General features: G+C 40.2%; 1 non-coding gene across 1 annotated transcript; it reads right to left on the bottom strand.

Annotated features, from left to right (window-relative positions):
* Positions 1-2,223: 2,223 nt before the first annotated feature.
* Positions 2,224-2,296, bottom strand: TRNAR-CCU (transfer RNA arginine (anticodon CCU)). Its single transcript has one exon. It is a non-coding gene; the product is annotated as a tRNA-Arg (tRNA).
* Between the last annotated feature and the right edge of the window lie 14,036 nt (positions 2,297-16,332).

Below are 16,332 nucleotides of genomic sequence, written 5' to 3'. Positions count from 1 at the left end.
TTCGAAACGTCACTTGCATAACTCACGGACGAGCTGATGTGACCGAAGGACAGGGCAAAGTTTTGGCCTTTAATTTTGAAACCCTGCAACGGTCACACTGGCCAACGGGACAGGGAGTGAGATGGGTGTTTAGGTTTCCCCCCACGTACATGAGTGTTTGTCACTTGCTGTTGCTGTTCCTGGTTCTGGAATCGTCGTTGTTGGTGGTGTTGTGCAATGCAAAACTTTTCCTGCATCTGCATCCTCTGCGGCTTACTTGCCGTTGCCGTTGCCGTTGTCGTTGTCGAAACTACTTTCGACCCCATTCCTCCCTCTCTGGCACTCGTCCTCGCTCTGGTGTGACTTTACCACCGTTGTTGCTTGTGTGCCTCATTAGGGCATTAATCATAAGCCGAAGAAATACTTTCCTGGAGGGTGTGCCCGGTCACGATTGTACCACTTTAATGGCATCACGTCGACCATCTCAATTTCTTTCACTCGGTTTGCACAAAAATATGAAAGCAAATTGCCCACACACAATCACATACCCTTCGAGGAGGGCATGTGGAACATTCTCTTACGAGATTTTGTTAAATGGAAAGGTACAGCAGTGAAAACATGTGAAGAGGGTGAAATATGCCAAGATTTAAAGAAAACTACCTTTTATAGTAATATTTGGATTATTTAGCAATACTGAAAAATTCCTAATATCTGGTATTATTTTATGAAGAATTGATTCAGCGCACTGTGGGAGAAATTACCAATCTATAACGAACTCGAAATTGCAAATTGTTTTTGGCGGAATTAATATAGAATTCTTCCAAGAGATTTCAGCTCTTTTTTTTATATTCTTATATGCTTTTTTTCTACATGTTTCAGTAATGTTATAGTCAATACTTCAGTAGCTAGACTTTCTCCTGCTATATTGGTCACTTCACCCACTGTTGAAGGATATTAAAAAAAAAAATTCAATCATATTGTCCCAACAATTCTTATGTAATACTTGTACAGAGTAGAGTACTTCGTTTTCGGTCTATCAAGGCCTCGAAATTTCTTTATTATTTGTAGCATACTTTCGTGGGTCGCCGGCTAATTGTTTTCCAGCTTGTTGCTCGACTGCCTCCTTCTCCCTCATAATTCTTAAATGCTTTATTACTCACACACATCACCCACCTACTCGCACACATATGTACATAAAGTCACCCATACTCGTACACTCTCCGACACACACACACTCAAATTGGCCGTCGACGGCAATAAAAATTAAATAAAACGCATTCGCTTCCTACAAATTTCTTAATGTTGTTTGGTTGTTTGTGGGTGCCTCTGGTGTATATGTGACAAGTCCTTTTGTTGCTGTTGTCTTAATACCCTTGCGAAGGGTACTATGAATGTAGAAATGAATCATCTCGGGCCCCCAAATTGTATACACATTCTTGATCTGCATTAAAACGGGTTGTGTTTTCCATCCATTTCCAACTTTTTTATATTGTAGTCACTCAATTAATGTCATGTCGGAAAAGACAAGATCAGATCACTATATCATAGCTTTGATGACCAAAAGTTAATATGCATTAGCTTCTTTGGGAATTATCGGTCTTTAAAAGTATGTAATCTTCGGCTTTCGAACCTATCCTTCTGTTTTCTTGTTCTGTTGTTGTTTCATTTTTTATTTTTCTTCTTTTTTGGCACTTGTGTGCGCTGCTGTGGTTTTTTCCTCCGGTCTTTGTCATTTCCTTCTGGGAGGGCGTGTCGCCCTCGCGGGACTTGACATTTATAGCAGGGACATTAAAAGTCAAGAGTGGCAGACGGGGCTGGGGCTGATGGGGGTTTGGGGTCACACGTGAGGACATGTATGTATCTGTAACCAGTTGTGTGTGAGTGTGTGTGGTATAAAGTCACATAAGGTTTGTCTGGGGCATCATAAATATCAGAGCGTGGGTAGGCAGAGAGAGGTAGGCAATTATTTAATTAATTAGCTGGGAATAATGAACCTACAAATATTATTTTCAGAAATCTAATTGCATTCATTTTGCCTAGATAGTTAGAAATATTATAAAAATATACACATACATACAAATATATATACACAGAAGGTAGCACTTGCTTTTAAATTATAAATATTGCTGATCAGCATCAACCGAATCTTAAACAAAAAACAATGGCACAATACCACTACAGATCTGATTCCTATCATATATCCATCCCAAAAACGATCTTTGTGAATAAAGGAAAAAAAAAGATAACCCCAGGTGGGACTTGAACCCACAATCCCCGGCTTAGGAGGCCGGTGCCTTCTCCATTAGGCCACTGGGGCTTGCTTTAAACGTTAGCTACAAGTCCATATGAACCTTGACAATAAACATATTTTTCTGGATTTGACAGTGTGACCTTCGCCAATGATGGACACAAAATACTATACACCGCTGAAGATCTTTCCCTGAGCTTCCCTGAAAGAATTCCATGAAAAACAGGATGTGAATTAAACAGATTTTGAATTAGGCCTTCCACTCAGTCAGATCAGCAAAATTTTTCATCGGGATATTGCCATATATTTAGCTCGGTGTCCAGTGTGACCAGATACTCATGCTCCACGGTTACACTAAAAAGTCAAATTTGATATGAAAGCAAGCCGAAATGTATTATTTGTGGGCGCTGTGCCGTAGGAAGCGAAATTTTGAAATGCACTTGTAAAAGCGCACGTTAAAAGCGTTGAGAACATCGCAAAGGCAGAAAAGACGTTTTGCCACAATTCTACGGAAATAATTGTTGCATTATTAAGAAATGAAACTGGCCATAGCTGCTGCGGACACCGCAACTCTACGGTTATACCCGATACTAAGTCAGTATGGCTCTCCTCCGGCAGACGCCGCGAATATTAAACGACACACCAAAGAGTGCGTGCGAGAGAGACAGAAAATCAGTCTGAGCGTGACGTCGGGCGCTGCGTAGCCACTGAAAATTGTTTTTTTTTTCTTTTCGGCTATAAAAATTATCCGATCTGATCCAAATTCAGCAACTGGATAGATATGGTCATTCTCTATGATTCAACGTTTTTAGTTTTCTCGAATCTGCAATATTGTGGATGCAACAGATTCTCGTCGTTTGTGGGGGCTGAAGTGGGCGGTGTGCGATGTAATATGATCACACTTGAGTGTAGCGGTCACAATCAAAGCAGTGCCAGCATATCCGTGGGAACCGATGGGAACTGACAAAGAAATATAACGCTTGTGCATACCACACTCCGTCGAATGGCAACGTTCCCGTTGCCATACATACATATGTATTAACTTATATGCATGTTGTATACATTTATGTACAGCGCTGACTCTGGCTTCTCTGCCGAAGCAGAGACCAGCCTTTCATTTACGTTAGCCCCTAAGAACTCCGATCAAAATAAAAACTCAGCCAAAAGGTCTAATAATTTCACCCATTACAAATGGAGTAATTCTGGAGTCATTTGCACATGGCTAATATTGGCTTTCCACTTATTTTAAAACTTCGATGACCGCTGTGCAAACATTGATGTCGCCGATGCTTCTGCTTCAAAATGAATTTACCAACAGGACTAGACAGGGACAAGTAACAGGTAAGAATTATAGCAGTAAGAATTTGTATTTAAACATCTCTTAAACTCTCTGTCGACAAATGAGCTCTGATTGAGTTGCCTTCGAAATCGCCCTGCGTTGGTGTGCGTGGCCGAGTTCATATATCAGATCACATAACTTGTGCATCCATACAAACATATGTATGTATATACATGTGCACTTGTACTGTGTTAATTAAAATCCAAATGCGACTTTTAATTGAAATTAACCTGAGTGGAAATCAGCATTGGCCATTCTCGTTTGCACTGACATCTCGGTGAGGTTCAAATTGCAATGCATAAATCACAAAATAATCAGACATTTACCGTCACTGTTCGGGTCGGGTTGGGTGTGTTGCACGGGGAGAGAGATATCAATCTCGCAAGCCAATTGTCAATTGGGTGCATTACAATATCGAAATCTGGCAAATATTTCCGTTTCGATTCGTATGGCCGATACGGGCGACGGACCAACTGCCAACCCTCTATTCTGGGCGGCATAAATACTTAAAATTGTATGTACATTTTGCTGCAGGCTCTACCAGTCGCCCCTCCTCAAATTGCACACAATTACAAAATGCTATGCGTGTGTATGCAATGAAAATTGATTTATCACGCACACAGCATTTACGGTCACGCATCGAACATAAATTTTCATTCACTGTCTTTTTCGGAAGCAGTGGGCCGCATTGTTTTCCCTGTTGCTGCTCTTGCTGCTAGGGTATCTGAGGCGTTGGAAAATTGTTTTGTGCGCAGCATAAATTGCAATTCCATATATAACCAACAAGGCTTTAGCCGATCCGCACACACAAATAACCGTCAGTGTAGGCGGTTCTCATCCGGAGTGTAAAATAAAATTATGGCACTGTTTTTGGCTGGGCACTAAATAACAATAAAATTGGAGGAGTATTGCAGAGAGTATTTACAAGTACTTTGCGGTTAAGCAAGACAGCTCATAAAATATTGTAGGTATATACATATGTATTGCGTTGGCTTGTATTAATGGCTTACGGAGCATCCCATATTGACATTTTCCGTGAGTTATAAATATATGTACAGATGTACATATATGTGTATTGAATAATACCGCATGTTTTTTGAGTAACGATTTCACTAGCTTTTATTGTGACTCTTTTGATTAACATTAAATTGCTTTGGCCCCTATTGTCTACCAAACACCGTTTCTTTTATTCTCAAACTCAAGCAAACACGTGGCATGGTGCCTAAACCCTTCTTAGATCCCAAAAAGCGACGGACGGAATGCCGCACAGCCATAGCTGACCCCCAGTGACAGCAGAGCACGAGCAGAGACGATTGGAGTTATAATAGCCCATATTACATGGGAGATTTGCATGCCAAAAATTCATTAGCACTTTAACAATGACAATTTATGTTGTACACATTAGGTCCACCCGCCCACCATCATGCCACCCGTCCCAATACGCACCGACCGATTACCCACCGCAAAATTCAGTTCAGTAGCCTCACAGACGGATATTAGATTACATGCCAGTCGTAATTATTGCTTCCTGAGGTAACAATGCGCATTGCATAATACATTTTGGATGAATGCTTTCGTATGTTGGACTCTGAGTGCATAGATTGCCAATTACAATTCATTTAACTGATTCATAAGGCCATAGTAAATTTCAATTTTAACAACCAGAGACCACGACAGAGAAAAGGTACATAAATCACAGAGGAGTGGAATATTAAGTATACGCCACCGATAGTCTTCAGTGGACACTTCACTTTGCTTTCGGCCGTCTTCAGTGAATGTCTCCCCAGAGGCCACTAAACAAATTAGCGTTAATTTAATGACAGACATTTTCGCCCTTTTCTTACAGTCTTACACAATTTATAGGTTTCCACAGTAGATGGGAGGCTAGCCTGGCCGTCTTTTTTCCAGCCTTAGCAGGACTCTACTCTTAAGCGATGCCGAGACCATAAATTTCATTTGATTTTCTTCCAAAATGTTAGCCTGCAATGTCAGCACCAACTGTTGCGTGGGCGTGGCACGGTCCTGAATGGCAATGATGGCGACGAAAATGAACTTGTCGCACGGATTGTTCGATAGAAGGCGATGCTGTTGAAATTTATAATTTAAAGCTGAAAATTACGCAAGTTGTGGACAATCGCCGGACTAAAGGGTTTTTAAGCAAACTTTTTTTACACCCTCTATGGAACTATGTTTAAATGTTTGTTTAAAGTGTTTCATGGACCTCTTGAATTTTAGAAAGGATTATTTGAAATCAACGAAACTTTTTGTAAAATCATAAAACTCCATCAGGCAGTGATCATAAACCGACTAATTATTTTCGGTTCTTCGAGACAATCGCTTCAATGGAAAAAACAACGGAAAATGCTCATGAAATATGAAAAAATGATTTTGATTTTGAATCGACTCATGGCCAATACCTGCAGGCAGGCTGCAGATTCAAATTCCAAAGCGAATTGCCTTCACTCACATTCAATGTGAGAATATTGTATGAGTAAGAGTATATATAGCACTAGCACCATCGCTTGTATAGTGGCTGCCGCCAAAAGTGGCATCCAAGTTTCTGCACCACACCATTCCCGCCACCCATAAGCTCTCTGCCCCCACTGGCATGTAAATAATAAATCTGTTGCAATTCTTTGGACAGACAAGCCAGTGGGGCAACATTCCCAGACAGAGAAGACAGGCTGACTGCATTTTAGATGCTGCTGCTGCTTCTGCTTGTGCTACTGCTGATGCTCCTGACTGCCCTGGCTGATGTTCTACTTAAAAATCGTGACTGGGCTGCAATATTCAAACAATTTGACATGCATATTTTAAACATTGCTTAGCAGCCAGAAAATTAAATAGCAGAAAACGTACGAAAATTGAAATGCAACGCCGCCACTTTTCCAACAACAGGAACAACTTTCAATGTCCAAAATTTTTGAAAAAAAAAGAAAAAAATGGAAAAATATTTATAAGGGAAAAATATAGAAGTTTTTGAAAGCATTTTTTGCACAGGTGTGCACGAAAATGCTTCGCACCTTCTCAGTTGGGCGGGCTCCTTTGGCAGTTGCTTAGTTCCTTAGTTCGGCAGAGAGTTTTCTGCTCAGCTGACAGGGTGAACCATCCACAAATTTCTATTTGCGGGTTGCTGCTGCTGCTGTTCTTTTTTCTACAGGGGCTCCTGCTGTACATAAGTTCTGCTTCCCTTTACAGAAAACTTTTTGCATACAACTAATGTGCACTTCCGCTTTCTGCGCGCCATTTTCTTTTCAGCTTCCCCATGCCCTCCGAATACTCCTCTGCGCCACAACACTCACCGTGCAAAGAAGTTGAGGAAGGACCGAAAAATATGCGTTGTGTACGATATTATTTTGTGCTTCGAACTTTTGCTTGCCAAGAAAGGTATCGAGGGGAGGGTTCGGCTCGTGCAAGTGCTGGATGAGTGCAGAGATGCGTGTATTTATTGCCAAAGTTTGTGCAGCCCTCCAGGGGATATACTCGAATAGGGCCAGCGAAAAAGTTCAATTGGAAACGTTGACGGAACAAATTTATCTGAAAGCATTCTCATTGAAATTCTTTTTTAATTATTGCCAATGTGTGAAGTGTATGTCTGAATGGTGTTGCACTTTTGAAGCCATTCATAACAAATTAAACTGACAATTGATAAATTTGTGAAGGGGAAAAGGAAACTAGCAGAATAACAGAACATCACCGAAGTCGTATAATAATAAGCAACATAAGAGAACTTTAAGAATGGCCTGTTGTCTGAGTGAAGTTTTATTAAAGCTTTGTCTTAGCTATTCAAAATTGTGAGACGCCATGAAGGAAGCATACAATCAAAAATATTCCATTTCTTTCTAATAGGAATTTTAAATTTTAGAAAACAAACACTCTAAAAGAAACAGAAATCTCACTGAGTGAGAAGACACTGACAGAGGAGGAGGATGAGCATCCTGCAGGCAAACATATTTAGGCCAATGGAAGGATATTTCTAGCACCTGGCGAGGAATGCAGTAGTTGGTGTGAGATGCAGATAAACGAACTCAATGAAGATTCAAGCCCATCTCCGGCTCTGCCTCTTATGCATGTTAAACAAAACAATCAAGGCACGCATATTCCAACTCCTACTCCCGTCCCCCGTTCCCCGTCGCCCTCCTGGCAAGTCCCCAATGTGGAATGGAGTCGGAATGGAGACGTGGCCAATACGAGTGTCTGTGTGGTTAGTCAATAAAAATGCTGCCCAAATGGAATTAACACGCACTCGACCAGATCACCAGCTGCAGCAAACGAATCTCAGGTCGGTCTGCCTTTTTCCTACCCGCCCGCTTCTGCAGCACATCTACTCCGCATTGTCACAAAACACTTTGTCTCACTTAATTTTTTCCCATCCAGGTTTTTTCGTTTGCTTTGCTTCGACTCCGCTCTGCTCTGCTTTACTTTTTGTAGTTTTCGTTTTGTCGTTTCTCGTTTTTACTGCCTGCTGTTGCGATGCGGCAAACAATTTCAATTTAAATTGCCAGCTTTGCTTACCTTTTTGCCATGCTCTGGGCACACTTATCAGTGTCAATAAAAGTCCAAGGGGAACGCTTCTGCCAAAGGAAGTAGCCCCCCCAATGGAGGGACAGAAGGCGCAAGAAGCAGAGCCAGCTGTGACGCATGCAGCTGAAAAAAGTGCAAGTCGGAGCGGATGTGGGAGCACGAGTATATGATGGCCTGGAATAGGCGCGGGAACGGGAACAGGAATGAACACCTACACGGACACGGACTGCAGCCCACATGAATGCTGCTCCAACTACAACTTGGGCTTAAAGTGACCGAGCGGAATGTGGTTGGTTGAAAAAAATGATTGCTAGAGAGACACTACAGGCGAAAGAGTGTGACTGCTGACTGAAGCTTAGAAACTATTTACTAGACCCATTTCTATATCCTGTAAATTAGTGAACCCTGACATTAAATTGTTACTAGACTAGACTGTTAATGACTATTCAAAATTGATAGTGGTTATGGTATCTAAGGAAATAGTTACTAATACAAACTAGTAACGAGGGGGAACGTTGTGAGTTGCTGCGGACACCGCAACTCTACATTTATACCCGATACTAAGTCAGTATGGCTCTCCTCCGGCAGACGCCGCGAATATTAAACGACACACCAAAGAGTGCGTGCGAGAGAGACAGAAAATCAGCCTGAGCGTGACCTCGGGCGCTGCGTAGCCAGTGCAAATTAATTTGTTCCTTTTGGCTAACCTGTATGTTAGAGAGAGACAGAGCGAGAAAGAATGAAATTGTTTTCTTGATTCTGGCTATAATAATTATTTTTGTAGCAGTGACATATCACAGAAGTCTGGATCCAAAACATCGTTGCTCTAGCTCTTATAGTCTTTGAACACTAGGCGCTGAAGGGGACGGACGGACAGACGGACGGACAGACAGACAGACAGGGCTCAATCGACTCGGCTATTGATGCTGATCAAGAATATATATACTTTATGGGGTCGGAAACGCTTCCTTCTGGACGTTACACACATCTACTTTCACCACAAATCTAATATACTCCAATTCTCATTTTGAGTATCGGGTATAAAAAGGCCTTTCTAGCGCAGAGCATCCTTATGGAAATGTTTTGGCTGGATTTTGCTTGGTGAAAGGCATAGCGGGCCTGCTGCGTGCGTTGCCAGTTGCGGATGATGACGAAGGCGGATTCGCATTTGTCATTTCGTCAACCATTTTGGAAGTCATGCCCATGGCTAACATCGAGATTTATTTAAAATCGGATCTCTCAGGAGTGGCTATGTTCCATTTGTTGACCCTTGTACCTCTCATCTATGATGTGGTCGACAGGTTTATCAACGATTCGGACGCTGGCTTAACGGAATGGCTTAAAGATCATGCACTATTGGGGAACATCGGTTCGAAGTGGTATTTGGCTGTCAACGAGAGAAACAACACCCTGTACCTCGGAGTGATCGGCATATCATTCATCGGAAGATTTGTGGCAAACCATATTTGTTTTCTAGATGGCTTATCTGATAATCTGGCTATTGTGGCCAACTCTGTGACCTTGTCCTGAAATTTACAATTAAACCTGCTTCGTGCAGATCGGTTAAATTCTCATCGTGACGCATATTTAAATCGATCGGTCTTAAGGAGTTAAAAAACTTTAGCTTGCGATTTTCTGTCTCGCCTTGTCTCAAGTCCATCTGTTCTCGACTATTGCCATTTTGGATCAATTCTTAAAAGCTATTCAAGCCAAGCTTTCACAATTTTTATACTGCGAATACTTTTTAATTCCAATTTTACAACATGTATATTTCGAAATCTCAAATCTGCTCTGCAGATGCCGAGTAAAAATTATGAACGTGCGAAGTCACCAAATGATTTTTCGGGTATATTGCAAAATCCAAGTATGAAGAAGTCATCTGCTCATCCAGGCCTCATCATCCTTGTCTCGTGCTAAATACAAAATGACAGGCACACAGTGTGATTGCTCTCAAACCCAATTGATTTTTAGTCTCGCATTTAATAATTAAAGTCACTCAGAATAATGATTTTGAGCAACTATTTAATTATGCTTCAGCAATTTTGGCTTGAACCCTTTATTTATAGCAATATAAAGTGTAAACAGTTTAAATCTGATTTTATATTTGTATTTCACGCATACTGTGATCAACGTACGACAAAAAAATCCCAAGGTCTGGCACCGTCATCGCCTAGTGCTCGGCCAAGCCACATTTTTGTTCTTTGGTTACATTCTGGCTCCATGCTCCTTCCTTGGCAATGAAATAAAATCCGTTGTTATAGCCAAGCTAATAATTGCTAAGAGAAGAAACACTCTGTGGGCAGGCGTTGTCTATAGACAGAGAATGTGGGATGAAATATGTGTGTAGGTGATATTTGTATGCTTATGTGCTCCGCGTGATGTCGCTTAATTAAGCAATGAGCCTCGTACTCGATAGGGGAGAAACTTGGGCTAAATGAGACGGGGAAGCTGAAAATACACATATGATTTATGGTGCACGAAATGGAGGAGAGGGAGACTCCGTTAACTGGAATTTGGACAGCTGGGTGCCGAGAGGGCACTAGGTACTTATTCTCGTACGAAAACCTTATGCGAAAAAGCATATAGTAGCAGGATATTGTATATATTAACTTACAGAGAAACAGAGCTGGCAAGATCCTAGAAGTGAGGAGTATCATAGAAACGATCTTCATAAAACCGTAAAGCATAATTTTTGGAAAGAAGGACATCCGTACGTTTTTTCAGAACTTTAAACCTCGGACACCCACAATTGAAATAAAAAATACGGGTAGAGGGGGAACGAGCACCCAGGACGATAGTATGTAATCGGAAATGCGTCTAGCCATGGAAGAAATATAACAAAAAAGATAAAGAGTAAAGGGCCACTTCCATGTCTGGTTGCCAGTCTCTGTGTCGTGTCTGTGTCTGGCTCCGTAGTTATACCCCTTGCATCGCTTTTTTCTTTCTCAAAATTCTCCTTTTCTCGTTTCTCGCTTTCGCATGAAAACAAATTCTGCGGTTTAAGCTGTGGACTGGCCGTCCCTTTCGTATTTGTATTTCCCTTAATTCCCTCCCTAGCCACCACTCGTTTTTTCCTCCGCTTTCTGTTCCCACAAAAGCAATATTAAAGGACATGAGCGCAAACATTCCAAGTGTAAATATGAAATGCGCAGAGGGAGCACAAAACAACGAGGAAAAACTCGATTGCGTCATTAAAGGAAATTGAAAAGCAGTTGTGGACAAATGAAAAGATATGACGGCTGCTCAATGATTAAAATATAAAGATTATAAAACGGAACTGAATGTTGATGCTGATAATACAAAAACTATGATATGATATGTGAAAATTATATTGGAAAAAACTTTTGATTATATTGATGATCCTTTCCATCGCCTTCCATAGAGTACACATGTGTTCATGTGTACATATGTCATAGTATGCTTCAATTTTTTATGGTGTTCAAAAACATAGTACACTTTAATTGCCTTGCGACTATTCCATTCGCTCCAGCAGCGATCAAATACCAAAAAACCAAAACAGGAAACATACAAAAAACATTCACTATTTTTTGTCGAAACATCAATACTTTATTGGCCTTCCTTCTAAATCCAGGAGCACTCTCATTGCGTTGCTCCTCCTGCAGTTCCTGGAGTTTCACATAAAAGTGAAAGAAACACAGCTAAAATCTCATTTCAGCACAATTTTCACATTGCAACACAAATTAATTTCCTTTGAGATTTGCATTTTGCGCAACTTTATCGAGAGTCCTGTGACTGCCGAGTGGCGTCCTTGCTGCAGTAACGTTTATGTATACTATTCGCCCGTCTCTCGCCCGGAAAGGACCCCCCACAGAAAGGTCGCAAAAGTATGAAATGTCACTTTACAGTTAAAATGTCCAGAAAATTATCAAGTTTAATATTTTGTTGCTTCCTCCTCCTGCAGCGAGAGATAGGAAATATAGTTGCCCCATTTGCCTGCTTGGGTGGGTCTCGGCTGCCGCAGCCGGCAACTTATAATGAAGTCCGCCAGGACTCTGCGAAGGACTCTGTGACCCTCCCAGTCAGTCAGTCAGTCAGTTATTTTAATGCAATTAGGTTGGCAATTGCAGAAGAGTGTGCAAATGTGTGGTCCCACAAAAACCAGCAAGCGATTTTTGAATATGTTCGTTCTTGCTGGAAAAAGAAAACTCAGATAGCAGGCAGCAAAAACTTTTAATTAGCCGACAAGTTAATATCGTGCATACGCAACGTTGAACCGATGAGCAGCAGACGAATACTCGTGAAAGTACGCGTCCTCAATGCAAGGGATACTCAGAAAAATCATTCACAACCTGTATTTTTATGAAATATCGTTTGAAGAGATGATAGAAATTTTTCTTCGACTTTGCCACTAACATTAACATTAACTATTTCAAGCAGTTAAAATATTAGAATTGTCCTCGGCTCAAGCCTAAGGCTAGCATTAATAAAGAAACTCAACGGGTCTGAATTTTCTTAAGCTCCGTGCCTCATACACCCCAAACAGCGCTATAGAGTATTGAGAGAACATCTATCTGTTCACCTCTTGGTACGAGTACTCGTAGGCCTGGTATATCCCTTGTTATATCATTAACAAGCGCATAATTATATTCATAAGCTTACATTATATATGTATGTATAAGCAGGCAGTTGGCAAGGGGAATCCCATCCAACCCCAGTGCAGAAGGACAATCTGTGCGGATTTTCCTTTTCCTGTTGGCGCAGTTTTGCTTACAAGTTCAACTCCTGTAAATATGCTACGTGTTCCAAACGAACACACAACCAAAGTTGGTCTTGCCACCGTACTCCTTCCTCTCCGAGACCGGTGTTCCACCGACATAAGCACATATATAAATATTGTTTGAATTGTACGTATCGTACAGCAAGGGGTCTGTTTGCTGCAGCTTAGATTTTGTAGCACTGTTTTTGCTTTAGTTGGTAATTATAAAAGTTTTGTTTCACTTACCTGTTACTGTGGAGAGCTGCATGCACCTACAGGCATTGCGCGGCATTCGAAGTGTAAAACTGAGGCAGATACAAATATTTTGTAAAGATAGATAACCATTTTAAGGAACTCCAGATTCGCATTGATCATACATACAAATATTTACGTATCAATTGCTCCAGATATATTTCTGGTTACATTATGTTAAAATCAGCTTGTGTTAAAATTAAAAAAGCTTCGAATGTTAATCAGGCCGAAAGAGCTTTTGAACTTTTGTTTGCATTAAGTTTGGGGAATACACTATTCGAATAGATAATAGCCGTGATCTTATTCGTTTATCTGGAGACTTTTTCTTCTTAAGTTTGAAATTCTGATGCGAACTGAGAAAAAAATGACCGAGGATAAAAACACAATCAGATTTAAATTAATTACTCAGTTTTTAAGTATAAACCAAATGAAATAAAATAGAATTCCCTTTTATTAAATTATATAAATATACTGAAAAGTCTTTTTAATACGGCCCATAATTAATTCAAATAAAAAACACTTTAAAAGAAATATATATTAATTTTTTAGGAAATCTGTTTGAGTTAACTATGAAAATGTAAATGTGAAATATTTTTTTTTTAAACATGAAATATATTTGGATCAAATAGTTTCATATTAATGTCAAAAGGTAATTAAGAACACTTCCATTTTAATGTTTTCACTCTTTATGCAAATATAATGGCGACTCAGGGCTTTTTTCTCTGGGTGTACGCATTTTTAATCAAACCTAAGTGATATTTATAACTCTTTATAAATACCTAATTGCGAATCCAATTACTATCCAGAACAATTACACACCGGTCGATATAAAGGGGGATCTGTGTACAAAAGAAACGCTCTTCAGACAACATTCGCTTGCATCAAAGACGACTGTAACCTAATAAAATCCTAAATAATACCAACAAAATCAACGAACCAAAAAATACCACCTCACAGAGTACACCAACAGCCATGGAATGGGAGAGGCACGACCGATCTCACCAATCTGACAGTTCTCGGCTGATCGTTGGCGTGATTTGGTTTGGTTTGGGTTGGCTCGGCGCATCAGAGTTCCGCCAACCACCGTGCTACGCGCTCGTGTGTGTTCCGATTTATTTTTAAGCTACACGCAGAAAATAATTTTTCTGAACGGGTGAAGAAAAATTGACTTTTTCGTGCCGCTTTCGCATATAGCCCAGATTTTCAAACTTATCTGCTTGGGAAATACAGTTTTGAGTGAAAAGAAGTTCCCCAAGGAATACCAGTGTAAAAGAGTTCAAGTGAAAGAAAATATTGAAAATATATGTATCATTTTGTGGGATGAATCTATATTATACAGTGAGCTGGCATACTTAAAGCAGCTATATATAAAAATATATACAAAAGTCTGTGTGTAAAATAAACTGAGAGAATAGTTTATTATTGAAGAGTGTCTGTCATAAGAGCTGTAACTATTAATTGGTTAAATGATAAAATCGGTGGAAAGTATACAGCATACAAAGCAAAAAGGGGAATATATATTGAGCTAAAGAGAAGATATTTCCCAAAAAGTTTAAAAATACCAGCGCCACGTATGCTGCCTGTGCCTTTTGGCTCGGATTTTGGTACGCACGGCCGCCCCGCCACATGAAAATCGCGGCGTGTTTTTATTGTTGCCACGCGAAGGAGACACAGAGGGATCAGCGTGTAAGTGAAATGTTGAACAAGCTACCCCGCCATTTACTTGATCGGGCAGATACTTGTACTATACAAGGATTAGAATTTTACTTAGAAATAGGAATTTTAAGTGTTCCATGATGATCAAACTCTTGCAGTGTATATTTCAGTATTTGCACATTTTGCCGATTCTTATTCAGATAAAAGGCAATACAATTAGGCTAAATTTAATTTCATTGTCTGCTGATCGTTTTTGTTGCTGCTGCTTTTCCGAATTGGGGGCTACAACGAGAACAACAACCGCAATAACAACACTGCCGCATCGACAGATCCAACTACGTGTGCTTGTTCTATATTTAGGCCCCGAAAACATCTTCTGGCCCAACGAAAATGACCGACGAACCGACTCCGAGCACCGATCCTACAATAAGCCTGCCCCTCAGTCCACTTTTCTCTTCGGCGATAGTTCTTTCCCTCTGACGATTTTCTGTTGTTTTTCATAATATTTAGCCACACACACTTTTCAGCCAAACAGCATTGCATGCGGCACAATAGAAACAGATCTTACTTCTACTGAGAACTGTCTTGTAAAAGGCACTATTCGATGGCTCTTTTATGTTTAGAATGAAACGATGCGCTGTCGTTATGGAGTTATTTTTATTGTTTCTCCTCTAACTCGTGGATTAGTCAATTTTATTAAAATTCTTCTGGTGAAAAAGGAAATGAAAACCTAATTGTTTTATATTTAAAATCTCTTTGTTTTTTATCTGAAATAGTATTAAGCTGAAGCCATTCAATGGTAGAGATTTATTATAATGGAAGCGAAGTGGTATTCCAGAACCATATGAACCATTGTTTACTTCTTATACAGCCTATGCAAAAAATCGCAATCAAGAATGTTCTCAAACTCGAAAGAACGTGGTGCCAAACTAAACAAATCATAAAAGCGGTAATCAAATATCATGGCTATCTATACAGGCAGAAAAGAAAACATCCAATCAATCAGTAACAAATGTCTTCAGAGATATGTATATGTATTTGAACATTCAGCTTTAAAAATGAGTATCCTGGAACCAAAACACAAATTGACACGACAATTTGTGAACATTTATTTCCAAAAAGATGTTGGAAAACACCAACAAATTACCGGGCCATTTCCCACCGGATATATATCATTAGCCACATTGTATACCTCATCGGGCAACACACCCAGGGGCGAAAAGAATTGAATTTAGATTATAAATAATGATACTATATGGCCAGGCGTCAGAAAATATTTCACGATGACTCAGGACACTGCTCCTCAAGTGAATTTTCCCAGAGGCAAAACAGAGAACAGAAAATGCCCATAAAAACGACAGAACCAATTTTCAGCATTCGAAATTCAGTCTCTCAACCGGTTCTCTCTCAGCATGTCAGTAACAGTCTCTCCGGATCTCTCTTCAACTGTCAAAATCTACGTGTGGGCATGCGCTCGACCAAATCAGCTGTCTGACAACAAATGCGAGTGCAAGCGGGATGAAGACACTTCCTCCGATCTATTCAGGAATCTTGGAGCATCGTCTGTTTTTTCAGTATCTATAGGGACTGATGCTGAGAACAAACAGAAAAGCCCCT

The sequence above is a fragment of the Drosophila pseudoobscura genome, chromosome 4, assembly GCF_009870125.1.
Source record: "Drosophila pseudoobscura strain MV-25-SWS-2005 chromosome 4, UCI_Dpse_MV25, whole genome shotgun sequence".
In the NCBI taxonomy this organism is placed as follows: domain Eukaryota; kingdom Metazoa; phylum Arthropoda; class Insecta; order Diptera; family Drosophilidae; genus Drosophila; species Drosophila pseudoobscura.
This window is presented reverse-complemented; position numbering and strand designations above follow the sequence as displayed.